The following is a 19,928-nucleotide window of genomic DNA, read 5'->3' as shown; positions in this document are numbered from 1 at the left end:
AGGTGCAACAATACTATGAACTAACCAGTACCCCGGAGCTCTTGACTCTAGCTGCATATGTATCAAAAGATGGCCTACTAGGCCATCACTGGAAAGAGAGGCCCATTGGACATGCAAACTTTATATGCCCTAGTACAGGGGAACGTCAGGGCCAAAAAGTAGGAATGGGTGGGTATGGGAGTGGGGGGGGGGAGGGTATGGGGGACTTTTGGAATAGCATTGGAAATGTAATTGAGGAAAATACGTAATAAAAAAATATTAAAAAAAAGAAAAAGAAAGGAAAAAAATTTGTGCCTACTGATTAAATATGAACTATTATAGGTATTTATGACAAGTAATAATATTTAATCTTCTAAGATAATATGAATTTGTCCTCTTTGCTTATTTGACAAAAACATGATAATTCCGAATGGTCAATTGACAAACACATTTTGCTGAGTTGCTTCTATGATTATATTTAAGATCAGCATAGGGAAATATGCATGTTTTTGTTGTGTGTTTGGTTTGAACAACTAAGTATTGTAAAATACCAGCCAATTTAAAAAAATAGAATATTTCATATAAAGTGTAGATTACTGTCTTCTTGAATACATGGCAAATCTCACAGCATATGATTCACAAAAATGGGTGATCACAGAGGAGGAACTTGGGAATATTTTGTTTTTAAAATACTTGAATTTCCCAATGCCTATCACTCTTAGGATACATAAGTTCAATTGTTGATTACATACCTCATCCTTTTAGTCATGTACCTGAGGACTATCTATAGTCAAATCTTAAAGATTCAAAGTAAAGGAAGATTTGCACAGTGCACGCATAAAATTTGTAGTCTAAAATCTCAGACTGTCTCCAGGGCTTGACCTTGCTCACATGTGTTGCAGAGATGTGATAATCTGCTGGAGTTGATGCTGCCTTCCATTGAGCCTATAAGGATTCTGTTGTTGAGGTCTTAGACCATCATTTGTGATTTTAATATCTTTCTCTGTTTGAACAGAAGTTGGCACTGCCTGTACGCTTCAACCTTTTGGTCTACCAACTAGTTAAGTCTGAGGTCAGAGACAGAGGTCTTAAGGGTTTGAAAGAATCTATTCTTACTACCAATATAGCAGTTGCTATAAAGATGCTGCATGTCCATTCATATTTCTCATGTACAAATATTTTATGTTTGTAATGCATTCACTCAATAAAACAGACTAGACCCTCTGGAACATATCCTTAAGTCTACTGTGCTGTAACATCACTCTAGAGATGTTTTATTCCACTATTGCATTAGTGGGTTTCAGGCTGACTTTCTGCTTTTATGTCATGTGGATGGAAACAGCAAGAAGAATCAGCAAGAATAATACATATTTTACTGTCTTTGTGACCTGAGGCTTTAAGAAATACCACACCAATTTTAAAGGCTCTATACATTAATTACAAATTTGTGATTTGGGGAATCTGGATTATTGTAAATAGAGAGAACCTTGGGTTATTAGGTAAAACCTCTTGATGTGTCACATTATCTTATCACTAACATCCATCAACTCCAGCGTTAAGAATGTCACCAGACAGCACCTGAAACCTAGACCCACAGCAGAGACTTCTCTCCTTTGTCGTAACCCCTTCTTCAGGATCCCATCAGCATATTTGAGAAATGCCTAGATTTATAACTTTCTTTAGTTCTGTAATTAATAAAAGGTTCATGTGACTGCTTCCTCCACTCAGCATGTCAACAGACAATATGAATGCCTGCTGCTGGGTTATAATCATTCATATTTGGCTATGGATAAATGGTCTAGAGTGCTGTACTTTATGTATGTTGACAGTAGGTATTTCTGCTTTAGCTTCTATCAATAATTATGACTCAAAAAAACTCTTGCTTCAAAGGAGCCCAGGGTATAGTGATTTTGATTCCCTTTGTTTTTTACTTTGTTTCTTCTGCATTTTCAATCTTCCATGGAGACTCATTCCTCCAAATCAAGCAAAATTCAAATGTGTCCTTAGAGAAGGAAGTACATCTTGGTTACATAAAGGACCATCCCAGAGCCCTTGCTAGTTTAAGATTTTCTTAACTAAATTATCACAAATTCTATGACCACAGTAGAACCCTGTCTGTCTCAGAGATTTAGGCCATTCAGAGGCATTGTCCCTATCCCTTTTATTTCATTTCTGTGCTTTATAGAGGACACATGTACCCTAGTTTTACCCCAACCAACATTTGATTAAAATTCAATTTTATTCTGGGCAGTGGTGGTGCACGACTTTAATCCCAGCACTTGGGAGGCAAAGGCAGGCTGATTTCTGAGTTCGAGGTTAGCCTGGTCTACAAAGTGAGTTCCAGGACAGCCAGGGCTATACAGAGAGACCCTGTCTTGAAAAAAAATTTTTTTTCAGTTTTATTTTCTCCTGGTACCCAGTTTCCTTTAACCTTTGTGTGATATAGTCATTTTCCAGTTTTTGATTGTTCTTGCATGTTTCCCGCTGCACCCTCTCTTGGTATTGGAGTCTTTCCATTTCAAGAAGCCAGAAGGATGGCTTCACTGATGATCTGTGCTTTGATGTGCAGATGAAAATGGATCTGTTTTGTGGATGTGTAGAAGGAATGAAGTTTCTAAGGACTCTCATTTATCATGAAGTGTCAACACTTACAAAACACTTGTTTTAGGGTTTCTATTGCTGTGAAGAGACAACATGATCACAACAACTTTTATAAAAGACAGCATTTAATTGGGCCAAACTTAAAGTTCAGAGATTTAGTCCATTATCATCATGGTAGGAAGCATGGCACACAGGCAGACAGGGTTCTGCAGAGATAGCTGAGAGTTCTACATCTGGATCAACGGGCAGCAGGAAAAGAGCCACACTGGGCCTGCTTGAGCATATGAGACATTAAAACCCTGCCCCCACAGCGACATACTTCCTCTAACAAGGCTACATCTACTTCAACAAGGCTACACCTCCAAAAAGTGCTACTCCCTATGGGCCAAGAATTCAAACACATGAGTCTGTGAGGGGCTATATCTATTGAAACCATGACAACACCCTGATGTATGTTAATTACAAGCAAACTTTCAGAGTACAGAGTCTGTGTTAAAATCTTAATGGAAAAAATCCCCATACACAATCTCCACTCTGTCTGTGTGTGTGTGTGTGTGTGTGTGTGTGCATATGCGTGTGTGTAACTTGATTTGCTAAAGACTGGAGGCTGTTAGATTTTCCTACCAGTATTAATAAGAATTCCATGTAAATTTAGAAAGACTTCAAACTATTCTTCAATGTGTTTATGTCATCAGGAGAGACAGTTTGACCCTACAACATGTTTGTTTTGAGAGGACCTCATGCATTTTAATTAGCGAGTTCATTCTGTGATATCCTAAGAAATAACTTAGCACAAACAACATCCACAGGCGAATCCTCCATAGAATATGTTAAAGAGCTGGGGAAGATACAGAACTCCATTGTGTGTCTAGTAAATATTCATGGACACTTTTGTAGTTCTGTTAGGCAAGTCTGTGGGCACACTGTCTCCTCTGCTCTTCATCTGCATGCAAATGTTTCTCCTAATGATTTTTTGTTGCACTTATCAGAGCACATTCATTGATCAGAAGAAACAGGTGCCTGGGAGATGCCATAAGTCTTTGACTTTCCTGGCACTTTTGAGGTAGACTGAAAGATGACAGCAGACAGGGCTGAAAAGATTTCTTCTGATGAAGAAACAGAGCTAGAGCATACCTGTTCATTCTAGACTTTTCCAACTCTCCCCAGTCTTTATTGTGAGGTTAGTGGGCAAAGACAAGAGCAATCCAGCAGGGTTCAAAGATCCAGGTCACTGCAGGGCTCTTCCTAGGAGGAAGAGAAGCTGTAAGAGCAGCCAAGTGCTTAGCCATGGAGCCATCTCTTCAGATACATACAACTTTGTCCTACACATTCCAGCTTTTACAGACAGGTATTCAATGGAAGCCAGTGGGTGGCGGGGTGATGCAGAGATCACACTTCCTGTCCAGAGATCAGAGCAGAAACTGGTTCAATAGGAAGGGCAGGTGCCAAGGGCTATGAGGCAAAGAGAAGGCACACTCACCAGCCCAAAGGCAGGGTGGAAGGCTTTCTGAAAGAGAGAGCAAGACTCCACTTCCTGAGTAAATCATGTATTATTTGGAATCATATATATATATATATATAAAATGAGGAATAATGAGGAGGCTCCCCCTTGGCACCTGTCTCCAGGCCACTCTTCCAGATGTCCAGAGTTCAGTACCTAGCACCCATGTAGAGCCTGTAACTCTAGTTTAAAGGGATTTGACACTCTCTTCTGGCCTTTGTAGGTACTTGCATACGTGTACATATGCACACATCAACAAAAAAATAAAATAAAATAAAAGTATATTTAAAGCCAAGGGGGAAAAAAGAGCAACGGCCAAAGCATTCTGGGAAATTAGAGGCCAAGAAATGTGAAAGAGCCCAGTGTTTTCTGATCAATGACCTTGTCCTACATGGTAGGCAGCCATTCTCATTAGCATCCCCCACGAGCTGGGGCAGGATGATGTCAGTTCAGTCCACAGTCATATTCTAAAGGACAGGGCAGGAATTCCTACTTCTAATGTTCCATCATACATGCAACCAGCTCCTCCTTTTGCTGGTTCTCTTCATGGACAGAAGTAAGACCAGTCAGGGAACAGCACGGAGATTGGAAAATGGGGACTGAATAACATCCAGTGAGAGCAGCAAGCCATTAAAGTTAGCAGCTAATTGTATTTCCTAAATAGAAAAACATGCTGTCTATGTCTTTTTAATTACAAAATAGGGAATACTATAAATGATGTACTATTTTCTTTCATTTTTGAAGTTATACTATTATTCCATGCTTCCTCCCTTTTCTTTCCTTTTTTTTCCTTCCCCTAGGTTTTCCCATGTATGCCTCTTTGTTGTCTTTAAATTCATGGCCTCTTTTTTCCATTAATTGTTGTCATATACATATGTGTGTGTGTATATATGATACATATTATATACATAATATATATATCATATATATACATATATATATATCATATATATATATATATATATATACATACATACACACACATATAGTCTTCCATGGTTTGTGCTCTTCCCCGAAGATGACAATTTCTCCTACTCTCCACATTCCCTAGTTCCCTGTGGTTCTTTCTGTACAGTCAATGCCTCCTGTGCTTTTCCATATCTGTTCGGGCATGTCTACTGGTGCTGTGCTTTTTCAGCTCATGTATCAGCAGTCATATTGGTGAGATTTTAGGTGTGGAGCATCTGACATTACCAGGAGACACAATATTACAGCAAACCCCGTGACCCTCAGGCCGTTACCATCTTCCTACCCCCTCTTCTGCAATGTTTCCTGGGCCTTAGGCATGGTAGCATTTTGTACATGTATACACTAGGACTAGGACTCACAACTCTGCATTCTGATTGGTTGTGGTTTTTTGTAATGTTGCAAATAGAAGTTCCCTTTATGAGAGGAGAGGACTATACTGTTTTTTAAACGTGGCTAACACAAAGAAATATATATATATATATATATATATATATATATATATATATATTCATTCCAACTGAGAGATGGCAGTTGTTAATTTGAAAGGCTAGAACCTCTCAACATTTTATACAATATTTACAGAAGTCATGTTTAGGAAATGGTAGCATAGTATTACAAACATAAAAACTACTGCTCATGTGAATTCCAGGATGACTAAAGACAAACAGGCTTAGAACCCACATCTGCAAGGAACAAAGCATAACAGACAGATATCTCTTTAGCCATGAAAGAACTGTGGAACCCTGCAAGGACATCTTATAAGAACTTTGGAGAAGAGCCTTCAAAGAGAAAGCATCTGTTATCCCTCAAGTGAAGAATATACATTCCTCTCCTTTGTTTCAGTTACTACCTATTACTTTCTAAGAAAACTTGACAACTCTCTCATTCTTCATGCCCCATATGTGCTGTCTCAGGCAGCCCCAATTGTGGTATAAGCATTACATTTGACTACTGGCCATGTGGCATTGGAAGTCACACAGGCATCTGCTCCTGGCCCCACACTGGCATTGGTAGGCTTCCACTCATGTCTGCCAGGCCTAAGTTCTCAGAGGAGAAGCATCCGATTCACTGGGTCTTCAGTGTGAATCCTTAGTCCCGTTGTTCTAACCTGAAGCCCAGTTCTCTTCCTATAAGAATGAGCACAGACCTCACCTGAGTGCCAACCTCAAGAGTTGCTCTTCCAGGTTGGGTGTGTTATTGTGGCTGAATAGCTGAGTGTCCCCAGATGTGGGAATATGTGAGCCATGTTTGAGCAGTATGAGTTCTGACAGGGGTCCCCTCCCTACTGTGCAGCTCAGTCACAGTAGCTTAAGCTCTGCTGCTTGATGAGGGAGCAATGTGAGTTTCTTCTCCAAAAGGAATTCCTTCCCTGAGAGGTATCCAGGTTGTTTTCTCCCTGGGATGCTGGTGGCTGAGGATTCCATAAGTTCCCTTAAGTTGAGACTGTCAGTGTCAGATGGTAGAGGTTACAAGATCCCCCTGAGGCATTATGACCTACACAAGGTAAGCTCTTACTGGAGCTATGAAATATGACAGCTGTGAGGATACTGAGGATACTTTCTTCTGCTTTATATTGATGTTTCAAGTCTCCATATTTTTCAAAGTCCTAGGGTCTTCTCCACAGTTCTTACAAGGCCCCCTTGTAGGGTTTCACTCTCCTCCTATGACTAAGAAGCTATTTGTCCATTAATCTTTGTTCCTTGTAGAGATAACCACTATGGCTGGTTGTGTTTACTAAGAGTGAGATCCTGTGCCAATGATAGTCAGGAATGAGTGGTTTTAAGTATGGCAAAGGCTGCATTGGTCTCTGTTTGCGTATATCTGACATGAATGCCACATGGCTTCATGTATGTCCCTGGTTGCCCCATGCACATCTCAATCCCATGACATGCACATTCTGACTTATTGCTGAGTTCACCAGAACATCCTTTGTAAAACCTGTATTGCTTTTCATCTTTGTCTTTACACAATGCAAAGTACAAAGAAAATATTTAACTCTTCATACACGTTTTAAGAAGACACCCCTACCTCTCTATGGGCATTCATCCTTTTTATTTATGTGAATATAAATAAAACCCTTCTCAAGATGTCCCTTCCAAAGGAACTGAACAATATCTCCAAACACTTTGTCCCTCTTTTGAGATTATGGCAGGCATTCAGATTAATCTCCCTTTTCAAAGTGGTAATGGCTTGTGAAATTGGACTCTGTGAGGTGAACTGGACAGACACACATACCTCTTCCTCCCACCCAGACTTTTTCTCTACTTTAAATGCAATGCTTGGCTGTGTTTCAGAACCAAGAAGCACTTAACAGAAGCTGGAAAACAGAACAGAAACTAACAAGACACAGGGATACTCTCTGCTGTGTACCCTAAAGTGAACCAAAGAGACACATCATAACAGAAAGCTCGGGGGTGGCTTGAATGGATGCACACACCCAGGTTTACACACTGAAAAAAAAATCTCCCCACAGAGCAGACAGTGTGGTCACGCAGCTCCTTATCTATCCACTTGATACAAAATAAATTGGAAAAGTATCATGTTAAAGCATTTCCAATTCGTAAGAGTAATGGCAGCCAATGGAGAAAGGGTGTGTCACGAAGGAGTTAATGCTTTGAGTGCCTCTGCTGCTATGTTTGTCTACAGTGAGGGTTTTTTCTTTTTTATTCCTTTCTCTCTCTCAAAATTTGCACAGCTTCATGTAAATGAATATGTAGCAGAGTCATTGAGATTTTCAGGTTTTCATATTAATAACTGGAAGATTGAGGAGCTGAGATACAATTTTATCGGAATAACTATCTTATATGAAAAACCAAATTGCTTTTCAAACATCATCTCACAATCTACGAGGCAAGGAAGACCCTTTATGAATACCCAGTGCCTCTAACCATAATTGCTCCCAGTCATAAATAATCCAGCTGGATAACTGGTGCTGGAGAATGTGAAAATTGACTAAACCCAAGTCTTCTGAGAAAAGTCTTCATAGAACCTGCCTGAGAGTGAGGGCTGAGGCAGGCTGCCAACGTGTGTTCATTAGCATGCCTTCTATCTAACTTGATCCAGGTAAGAAAGCAGAGGAACAAAATAATTGTCTGTTATATTAATTGCTTTTGCTATTATTTCTACCTACTCTACCCCTGGAGCTCTTTCAGTACGGGCACGGAAAATGCTGTGGTTGACACATTATTCGGTGGTATCAGCCTGAACATATTTTTTTGTGCATCCCTCCCGGCTCTGCATACTGAAAAGGGAAGATTGTACTGAAAGGAAACACTGGCACAACCTAGCTGGGTTTGGGGGTGCCCTGGGGTGAGGTCAGTAGACACTGAAAATTGTGTCATCAAATGCTGGCATAGTGTTACTGGTATAATTATCTGAGATCTGTAAAATCAGTCAACAAACACGCATACTATCAATTGTAATCTCAAAAGGAAACAGCCAAATTATTTTTGGACAGGAAAAGAAAATATAATCAAAAATACGTATCTATTGTCTATATGTTCTGAGTTTTTTGTTTTGTGGCATTGATTGCTTACAACTACTAAAATTATGTTAAAATGACTCAAATTATTCTGTATCCACAAATCAATTACTTATTGAATTTAAAGACATTGTGACTGAGGACAGAGGAATAATACTGACTCTGAAGAGCTGTGTAAGCTTAAAGATCTATCCCCAGAAGTCAAGTTAAAGAAAGAAAAGTGGGCATGGTGGTCTGCATTCATAATCCAGATCTGAGGTAGGCAGAGGCATGTGGATCCCTGGGGCTTGCTGGCCAGACAGCTTATCCTACTTGGGAGTTCTGGTCCAGAGAGAGCCAAAGAACAAGGAAGAGAGCATCTGAGGCATGACATCTATGGTTGTGTGGATACACACACACACACACACACACACACACACACACACACACACACACACCTTACTGTAAACATCCATTGATGAGGGTGGAGGTCTTGTGCACTAAGTCGGCTCCAGTTCTCTCTTGTTCTCAGTCGTATACTTGGCAGCTGTTTGACCTGATGAGACATTTCAAAACTTTACAGACATTTCATTCATAATATCAAGGAGAAATGTGGTTAATATATTTTAAAAGTAAACAAGGACTCACTTGCATTCAGTCCTTTGAATGGCCAGTGAGTCAGGCAACAACATTTAGTAGGAGGACAAATTTGACTTAACGCAACCATAATGTTGTGTGAATGCCTAAAATATAAAACCATCAACAGAAAACGTCAGCAGGGAGTGGTCACACAGGTCTTATGATAAATGACAAATACCTAGCACAGGGCAAAGCAGGGATGTGTTCAAAGGTTAAGTACACATGTAGGTGAGGTACACATTTGCCATTACAGACTTTTCTTTCATGACTTTGCTTTCTCTTTGGGGATATTTGGAGGCATTTGTCTTTGTTCTTCAGGTGAACTTCCCTATGAACACATGTTAAGAGTTCAGTGACAATATCTGAGTGGTGAGTGCAGCATACATGTTTATAAACATTAAAATTTGCTATGTTGTACAGGAAAACCACTTGGCAGTCATGAAATCTACATGAAACAATAGACAGAAAAGATGTAGGTTAGTATTCCATGTGTTAGGTCAGCTCATGGACGCAGCGATGACATCATCTCTAGATGACAGCTCAATGCTTGCGTCCATTGCCATGGCACCCTTAGCATACCCTCTGTGCATGTGTCACCTGTGTCACTGCCTGGATAAAAGACAGGTACCTTAACCCACAGTTCTCTCTCTTCTTCATAGCTTCCACATCACCCCTTGCCCACTCAGAGGTGCCTCTGTTAATAAAATCTCCCATATGAGACCTGTGCCGGCTTGGTGTGCTTTGTCCAGGAATGCACTCTTTATTCTAACACCATGAACTCCATTCAAAGCAAAAGATATGATGATGTAGACAGATAAGTAAAGAAAGTAGCTTTTATTGTGTGGGTAGAATTCATTCCTAGAGCAATATGTATAGCTAGAGAGTAAATTCATGCACATAGAGGGATGGATGCACCAGGGTACACAATATCTGAACTGGGCTCCTGTACTGTCACTGAGAACCATGAGAGCAAGTGGGGTCCATTAGGACAGAATAGCTATGCCTACATCAGTGGTGCTACTGGGGCTTCTGCAATGCACTGTGATCATTCACCTTGGCCAGATACCCACCAGGATGTTTAGGACATTTGTAGAAATAAAGTTAAGTTCTAATTCTTCAATGTATATTTTCAGTGTGATATAAGATGAATAATATTTAAGAAGAAAAGTATATTTTAAGACTGGGGATTATAGCCCAGAGGGAGTGTACTTGAAAATTATGTACATGGCCTTAGGGTCAATTCCTCATATTAGTTTAAAAAAAAACAGAGGAAGAAAATGAAGGAGGAAGAAAGAGGAAGGGAGGTGTGGAGGCGCTAGAGGGATACCTCAGATTACACAGTGCTTATACAGAGCACTGAGGTTTGGTTCCTAGGGTCCCATACTGAGTGGCTGCGAACCTCCTTTACCTTTAACTCCACAGAATCTAGATACATCTTCTAGCCTGCATAGATACCTGCGCATATGTGGCACACACATAGATAGACATAGACATCAATAAAAAATAAACCCCTAACCCTTTTTGTATTTCAAAAAAACAAAATAGCACAGAGGTGTGGGCCCACAGTTTAACCACTTCAGCAAATTCTACCTATGCCTGGCATCTGCTAGTGCTATGAGAGCCAGGCTTAGCTGAGGTTGTCTCTTGTTTCCCAAGCCTCTTTCACTCATCTTTGGCCAAACAGAGGCGAGTTGCCAAGAGATCATTCCCAGCTCACGAGACTCATTTACTATCATAAATGACCAGGATTCATTTTCTCCCATATGAAATCTGTAATTTAAACATAGAAAATTAACTTTTACCTCAAGAATAATCACCAGTGGAAACCATGTTCATTTCAGGGGAACAAAGCAATGCCCTACGAGACACATAAAGAACAGTAGTGATAAATCAGGAGCTTAGAACACACCACAGTTGCTTTGCCATGTGAGGCAGACTCCTGCATGCAATTTTGATGGTCCTTCCTTAGATCTTTAATAGGCTTTAGATATATTGTTTAGAGAGTTGTCATTGGTTTGGAGTCTAAGTCTGAGTTTTTCTTAACTTGGATGAACATGCATGCCAGCTCAGGACCATGTCTCCATGCAGATTCCAAGAGCCTGATTCCAGGATTGGCTCTCTACCAGGTATGTTTTATACTGCAGGTTCGGATGCTTAGCCATTCCTGCACTTGCTTTTTTCTTTTGGCTTGACTGCTTTATCTACAGGGAGATAAGCCAAAGAACTAATGACAGAAAACTATGCTTATTCCAATGTATCTGAAGCAATTCATCAGAGAGCGGGCACAAAGATAGACTCTCAGTGGAAGATGGTAAGATTAGTTTACTGAGAGTCCCAGAGCAAAAGAATGCAACATGGCTTCTTCCACATTGAAAATACGTACCTTATTGTCTAGTGTATCAAATGCTGTCTCAGGAGAGCAGCAACGACTCCCATTGTGCTGTTCAATCCAGCAAGGCCATGGTGAAACTTCTGATTGCCCTCTGATGTGTCAGATGTGTGCATTCCTCTGAGAGGAAGATCCTGTTTCCTTATCATCCGTTCAATGTCTAAATAAGTCCCCGAGACACATTGTAAGTACATCCTGGAACAAAGCAGGTGATGGAGAACCCAGATTCTCTTTCTGTCTTATGAACTGATGGTAAAGGCAATGATATTTAAAGTAAGCAAATATTGCCAAGAAATGGTGACCATAACCCCAAACACAAAATAAAGTATTTCCTGAATATCATCCCCAAAACCCAACACTCTACCTTTCTGTGTAGGTTATCATCTTGTGGGCATCACTAGAGATTCTGGAAAACAAAGATGCTGAGGATCTTATGATTCTGAAGCCACACTCGATGTTTTCATCCCATACATGTGTGAGAGGTGGAAGAGATAGAGTCTAAAACAGCTTTGAAGAGAGCTGTGCTACTGACAGGTGCTAGGTAGAACAGAATCTGTTCCCATATCATCCAGGAAACATCTCCATCACCCTCTTTGTTCCAGGATGTGCTTACAGTGTGTCTCAGGGACTTATTTAGACATTGAACTGATGACAAGGAAGCAGGATCTGCCTCTCAGAGGAATGCACACATCTGGCACATCAGAGGACACTTAGAACAAATATCAGAAGTTTCACCATGACCTTGCTGGATTGAACAGCACATTGGGAGTCTTTGCTGCTCTCCTGAGACAGCCTCACTTGGTTTTTTGCCATACCCCCCAAAAAGAGACAGACAAAAAGGAAAAAGTGTGTGATATTTAGCCTCAACATAGCTATGTCATTTTAGCATGAAATGTAGAGACAGACCAGTGCATTAACACCAGCAATATGTGACTATACACTTCATGTGTCATTAGAAGGAACTATGCAGGTAAAAAGCTATTCGAAACCATTAATTGTTCAGATGCCTTTGAATGAAGGTCACAATGGTGTTCCAATGAACATGTGCCCAAATTGTTTCAATACTAAACATAATATCTGCTAATACCAAATGCAAGGAAGGGAGCAGAGGATGTCAGTTGCTCACATATAGCCAGTGAGACTAGAACAATATCCAGACTACTGAGAAGGTTCTTGGTTTAAATTAACTTTTTATTTTATTTTATGTGTGCTAGTGTTTTCCCTGCATGCAGGTGTGTGTGTGTGTGTGTGTGTGTGTGTGTGTGTGTGTGTGTGTGTGTTTCATGTGTTCCTGGTGGCTGTAGAGGTCAGAAGAGACAGTTAGACTATGTGGGACTGGAGTGACAGACAGTTAGAAGGCTGGGAATATAACACAAGTCCTCTGGAAGAGCAAGGAGTCCTCTTAGACATGGAGCCATCTCTCCAGCCCCTAGAATTTTCTTATATAACTGAACATGCAATTATCATACAGCTGATAAATTATGCATAATAAATTATGAAAAAGAAAAATTCACATTTCAGCCTAAATCTTCACCATTGATGTTCATAGCTGCTTTATTTTAATAGCCTCCGAAATGGAATCTACTTAGATATCCATCTGTGAGTGAACTATAAAACAAACTGTGAGCTATCTAAATACAGAACATTACTGAGTGCTACAGAAAGAAAGAAAACTAACAAGGAACAGCCTGAGTGATTCTCCATAGATTATGCTGAAAAAACATTTTAATGTCAAAGCACAACTAATATGATCATATTACACACACACACACACACACACACACATGATTGAGTTGACATTTGAAGTAACAAGATAATGTGGAAGGTAAACCAAGAAAATAAAAGCAATGTTAGCAAGAAATAAAAAACACAAGAATTCCAGGTATTATTTTAAAATCCTAGCAAATTCACCTTGTTTTTTTTTTTTTTTCAGCTATGTTCAATTTTTTTTTTAATTTATTTTTTTAATAGGTATTTTCCTCATTAACATTTTCAATGCTATCCCAAAAGTCCCCCATACCCATCCCCCAATCCCCTACCCACCCACTGCCCCTTTTTGGCCCTGGGGTTCCCCTGTACTGGGGCATATAAAGTTTGCAAGTCCAATGGGCCTCTCTTTGCAGTGATGGCCGACTAGGCCATCTTTTGATACATATGCAGCTAGAGACAAGAGCTCCGGGGTACTGGTTAGTTCATATTGTTGTTCCACCTATAGGGTTGCAGTTCCCTTTAGCTCCTTGGGTAATTTATCTAGCTCCTCCATTGGGGGCCGTGTGATCCATCCAATAGCTGACTGTGATCATCCACTTCTGTGTTTGCTAGGCCCCAGCATAGTCTCACAAGAGACAGCTATATCTGGGTCCTTTCAGCAAAATCTTGCTAGTGTATGCAATGGTGTCAGCGTTTGGAAGCTGATTATGGAATGGATCCCTGCATATGGCAATCACTAGATGGTCCATCCTTTCGTCACAGCTCCAAATTTTGTCTCTGTAACTCCTTCCATGGGTGTTTTGTTCCCATTTCTAAGAAGGGGCAAGTGTCCATACTTTGGTCTTCAATCTTCTTGAATTTCATGCGTTTAGCAAATTGTATCTTATATCTTGGGTATCCTAAGTTTCTGGGCTAATATCCACTTATCAGTGAGTACATATTGTGCGAGTTCCTTTGTGATTGGGTTACCTCACTCAGGATGATGCCCTCCAGGTCCATCCATTTGCCTAGGAATTTCATAAATTCATTTTTTTAATAGCTGAGTAGTACTCCATTGTGTAAATGTACCACATTTTCTGTATCCGTTCCTCTGTTGAGGGGCATCTGGGTTCTTTCCAGCTTCTGGCTATTATAAATAAGGCTGCTATGAGCATAGTGGAGCATGTGTCCTTCTTACTGGTTGGGATATCTTCTGGATATATGCCCAGGAGAGGTATTGCTGGATCCTCCGGTAGTACTATGTCCAATTTTCTGAGGAACCGCCAGACTGATTTCCAGAGTGGTTGTACAAGCTTGCAATCCCACCAACAATGGAGGAGTGTTCCTCTTTCTCCACATCCTCGCCAGCATCTGCTGTCAACTGAATTTTTGATCTTAGCTATTCTGACTGGAGTGAAGTGGAATCTCAGGGTTGTTTTGATTTGCATTTCCCTGATGATTAAGGATGTTGAACATTTTCTCAGGTGCTTCTCAGCCATTCGGTATTCCTCAGGTGAAAATTCTTTGTTCAGCTCTGAGCCCCATTTTTTAATGGGGTTATTTGATTTTCTGGAGTCCACCTTCTTGAGTTCTTTATATATATTGGATATTAGTTCCCTATCTGATTTGGGATAGGTAAAGATCCTTTCCCAATCTGCTGGTGGCCTTTTTGTCTTATTGACAGTGTCTTTTGCCTTGCAGAAGCTTTGCAATTTTATGAGGTCCCATTTATTGATTCTCGATCTTACAGCACAAGCCATTGCTGTTCTATTCAGGAATTTTTCCCCTGTACCCATATCTTCGAGGCTTTTCCCTACTTTCTCCTCTATAAGTTTCAGTGTCTCTGGTTTTATGTGGAGTTCCTTAATCCACTTAGATTTGACCTTAGTACAAGGAGATAGAAATGGATCAATTCGCATTTTTCTACATGATAACCGCCAGTTGTGCCAGCACCATTTGTTGAAAATGCTGTTAGTATAATATGTAATAGAGACGTTGAGAAAGCTACTAAATAATAAACTTGAAAAACCATATCTAGACTTTATGATAAACTGAATGAGCCCAACAATAATGCTACCCTAGAAGATGAGATCAGTTAAATGTGAAGGGACTGGAGCTATCTAAGCTCAAAAAGACAAAGAAAAGTACCCCAGAAGGATGCCAACATCATCCAATGACCCTCAACACCTTCCCACGGGACTTGAAACAAACACAGTGGAGCCACCAGACAGTCTTTTATCAGATGTACTGAAAACTGTAAGTTCCACCATTCACTAAACTCTGGGTTAGGGGCAAATAAATAGAAAGAAAGCTAAAGAAGAGGGGGTTGTTCAAGACTGATACAGACAGTCGCATGCTCAAGTGTCAGGACATCACAGAAACAATGGGAAAGTTATCACTGGGGGAAAAAAATCACACCTGTGAATGGACAGGCTCAAACTGCAGGAATACATAAAGCAAAATAGCGATAAAGCCATCCATGAAGTAAATTTGAATATAGTACATTCAATTATGAGAAAATGCATTGTGAATAACTCTGGGTCCTTTTTTTTTAATTGTAAACATGGGACAAAGGTGAATATAAAGAATTTGTGTTTTAAGGTTACCTCTATAAGACAAACAAGCTTTCAGGATTAAATGATGATGTACCCTGTGGTTTTACTGACAGAAGCACAACTCAAGATAAGCATGCAGGGTGAGTCCAGGGTAAATATAAACATAGCCAGTTCACAAAACTGGTGTGTCTGAGTCATTTCCTGTTGCTCTGGGGAAGGCCTGTTACAGTAACATGAAGGAGAAATGAACCCAATTAAGAAAATCCTTCAAAGACATGGCACAGGCCTCATTAAGACTTCCTTCCCAGCTAAGCCTAGATTATGTCAAGTTGACAGTTAAAAGGAAGTGTCACGATCCAAGACAGGATAGTTTTCTAGACTGTAGCCTGTGTTAAGGAAGCATGCTGCGAAGTGCAGACTGAAGGATGAATGCATGACCTGGGGATGATGAAATTTGCTGTAGAACACTAAATAGTACATTTTTGGAAAGTGATACATCTTAAAAAATGAACAAGGGAAGATATAAGATACAATTTGCAAAACACATGAAACTCAAGAAGAACAAAGACCAAAGTGTGGACACTTTGCTTCTTAGAATTGGGAACAAAACACCCATGGAAGGAGTTAGAGACAAAGTTTGGAGCTGAGACGAAAGGATGGACCATCTAGAGACTGCCATACCCAGGGATCCATCCGATAGTCAGCCTCCAAACGCTGACATCATTGCATACACTAGCAAGATTTTGCTGAAAGGACCCTGTTATAGCTGTCTCTTGTGAGGCTATGCCGGGGCCTAGCAAACACAGAAGTGGATGCTCACAGTCAACTATTGGATGGATCACAGGGCCCCCAATGGAGGAGCTAGAGAAAGTACCCAAGGAGCTAAAGGGAACTGCAACCCCATAGGTGGAACATTATTATGAACTAACCAGTACCCCGGAGCTCTTGTCTCTAGCTGCATATGTATCAAAAGATGGCCTAGTCCGCCAGCAGTGGAAAAAGAGGCCCATTGGTCTTGCAAACTTTATATGCCTCAGTACAGGGGAATGCTAGGGCCAAGAAGTGGAAGTGAGTGGGTAGGGGAGTAGGGGGGGAGGGCATGGGGGACTTTTGGGATAGCATTGGAAATATAAATGAAGAAAATACCTAATTAAAAAAATGAACAAGGACACACACATAGAAAAAATAAAGAGATGATACATTGGACAAAAACTACAATGATGTCCTTAAATATGCCAAGACAGGCATAAACAAGAAGATAAAAGTATTTAGTAACACTTAAAATCAGATTGATGGGTAACTGTACTGAATGTGAATACTAAAGTCACAGCAACTCAGAGGATTTTTTTTAAAGATTTATTTATTTATAATATGTAAGTACACTATAGCTGTCTTCAGACACACCAGAAGAGGGCATCAGATCTCATTATGGATGGTTATGAGCCACCATGTGGTTGCTGGGGTTTGAACTCAGGATCTCTGGAAAAGCAGTCAGTGCTCTTAACCACTGAGCCATCTCTCCAGTCCCAAGGTCAATTTTTAGGGCAGTTAAAACATGTGACCAAGTAAGATGCTATTAACTTTAAAGGAGGCAGAATCTTAGTCTAACACTGACCTTGCTCCCTCAGGGTAGCCTGATTCCCAGAAGGCAGGTCTTGAACTCTCAAGCACAATCCTGCCCTAGCCTCTCAAGCTACTGGGAATATAGGTGTACAGTACCACACCTGGCTGCTAGATGCTATTTAACTGTGCATAGGAAGTAAACAAACACATCAGTTACAACAAATGTAATAGAAAAGTATACATTCCTTGCAGACAAATGAGAAGAAGGTAATATAACAGAGTGGAAGGTCAGATTGAGAAATAATTTCTAAGTCCATATTGGATATTACTTTGCCATGAAATGTTCTAAGGCAATCAGATATAAAAAGCAAATTAGGAGAGATGCAAGACAATCCACATTTCCATTGGAGATTTCCAGGAAGAAACACATAAAGCAGACAGAAAAGTCAGCGAGAAGACTTGAGCAATGTTTTCAACCAATTTCACTTAGCTGTCATTTGTAGACTATTTCATAGAAAATGTACATACTTTTGAAGTGTGATCATAACTTCACAGACAATATGTGACACTGGAAAATAACTTTTCATAAAAGGAAATCGAATAAGATGATGAACGGTGTGTCCTTGAGCCATACCAGCATTAAATTACAGATCAATAAATGCGTACCCACTAAATCCTAAATATTTTAAGTTTAACGAGAAGTATGTCAAAGAATAAGTAAATAAACTTGAAAAATTTTCAAATAGGATAAAAATGAAAACTCAATGCATCCAGCTTGTGAGATCCTATAAGAAGGACTTAATAAATAGATTGGAGAAATGATAGTGGTCTTAGCAAGCTGCTAAGGATGTTGTCTGTCTCCCTCCAGAATAATAAAACTAGGTGAGTCCTCTCCTGTCACAAAAATCAAATTTAATACATATTAAAAATTGACATGTAAAACCAGAAACTGAAACTGCTAAAGGCAACATGAAGAAATATATAGGATGATAGAATGGGCAAAGTATTATTTGGATAATGTGTCTAAAGCTCAGAGACATCCATCAAAATAGAGATGTGGGGTTGCATTAAATTAATAATGCTTTGACACCCACGCATGACACTGCTTGGGTGGTCAAGAAGCTGAGACTAGACAGTCCAGAGAACTAGGGGGAAATCAAATACTACTGTTCTGCTAAAGGAACATAGCAATAAAATGACTTGTAATGACAGTCTGCTATACTCATAGATCAGTGCCTAGCTCAGCTGTCATCAGAGTAGCTTCCTCCTGCAACAGACAAGAACACTCAACCCTGAGTGTACCAAGTCCATCAGATTCCTCCCCTCAGGCCTCAGTGAAGTCTGTGGAAGAGGAGGCAGAAAGATTGTACTAGCCTGGGGGGATGGAAGACGCTAAGGAAACAAGGCCTTCTAAACACAAAAGTACTGATGCATATATGAGCTCATGGAGAATTGCATCATGCACAGGACCTGCACAGGTCTAAGCTGGTTGGGGTCTTAGAGTAGAGAAAGGATGTGGATACAAGCCCCCATCCCTAACCCAGAAAGCAATCTCCAACTGACAGTCACTCACAAATGAAAACATAGTTTTCTCTAACAAAGTCTTACTGATATACAAAACACACATTTTTTTTTCAAAAGTAGTTAGTTAGTTACATCCAAAGCACTGCCCTCCTTCCTGTTCCTGGCATCACAGCTTCACTGAGTCCTTCTCCTCTGAGAGAGTATCTCCCTTCCCCTGCCCCCAACCCCTGTATCCTCCCATCCTGTCTCATCAAGTCTCCACAGGATCAGGCTCATCCTCTCCCACTAAGACCCAGACAAGGCAGCCTGTTGGGAAACAGATTCTAAAGCTTTAGGGGAAAGCCCCTGCTTCAGTTGTTAGGGGACCCACATGAATACCAAACCACATATCTACATATGTGCAGGGGGTCCTAGGTCCAGCCTGTCTATGCTCTTCGGTTGATGGTTCAGATTCTGAGAGCCTCCAAGGGGCCCCAGGTGAGTTGACTCTGTTGGTCTTCCTGTGGAGTTCCTATGCCCTTTGGGGCCCTCAGTCCTCCCTACAACTTTTCCATAAGACTCCCGAACTCTGTCCAATGTTTGGCTGTGGGTATCTGCATCTGTTTCAGACTGCTGTAGGGAGGAGCCTCTCAGGAGAAAGTTATGATAGCCTCCAGTGTGTAAGCATAACAGAGTATCAGCAAGAGTGTCAAGGGTTGGTGTTTGTCCACGTGATGGATCTCAAAATGGGCCAATTATTGGTTTGCCATTAATTCAGTCTCTGTTCCATCTTTGTCCTTGCATTTATCGTAAACAGGACAAATTTTGGGTTGAAAGTTCTGGAGGTGGGTTGGTGTCCTAATCCCTCCATTGGGTCCTGCCTAGCTATAGGAGATGGCCTCTTCAGGTTCCATGTCCCCACTGTTAGGCATCAGCGAAGGTCACCCACATTGACTCCTGGAAGCTTTCCCCATCCCAGGTCTTTAGGAGGTCTTAGAGATTCCATCTTCCTAGGGCAGTTGCAGATTTCCATTCATTCTCCTGGCTTTCTGGTCCTCTCTGTCTCTCCCACACACCTCT

This window comes from Mus caroli, unplaced genomic scaffold (genome assembly GCF_978045245.1).
Source record: "Mus caroli unplaced genomic scaffold, Mus_caroli_1 scaffold_9, whole genome shotgun sequence".
NCBI lineage: Eukaryota > Metazoa > Chordata > Mammalia > Rodentia > Muridae > Mus > Mus caroli.
Note: the sequence above shows the minus strand (reverse complement) of the source record.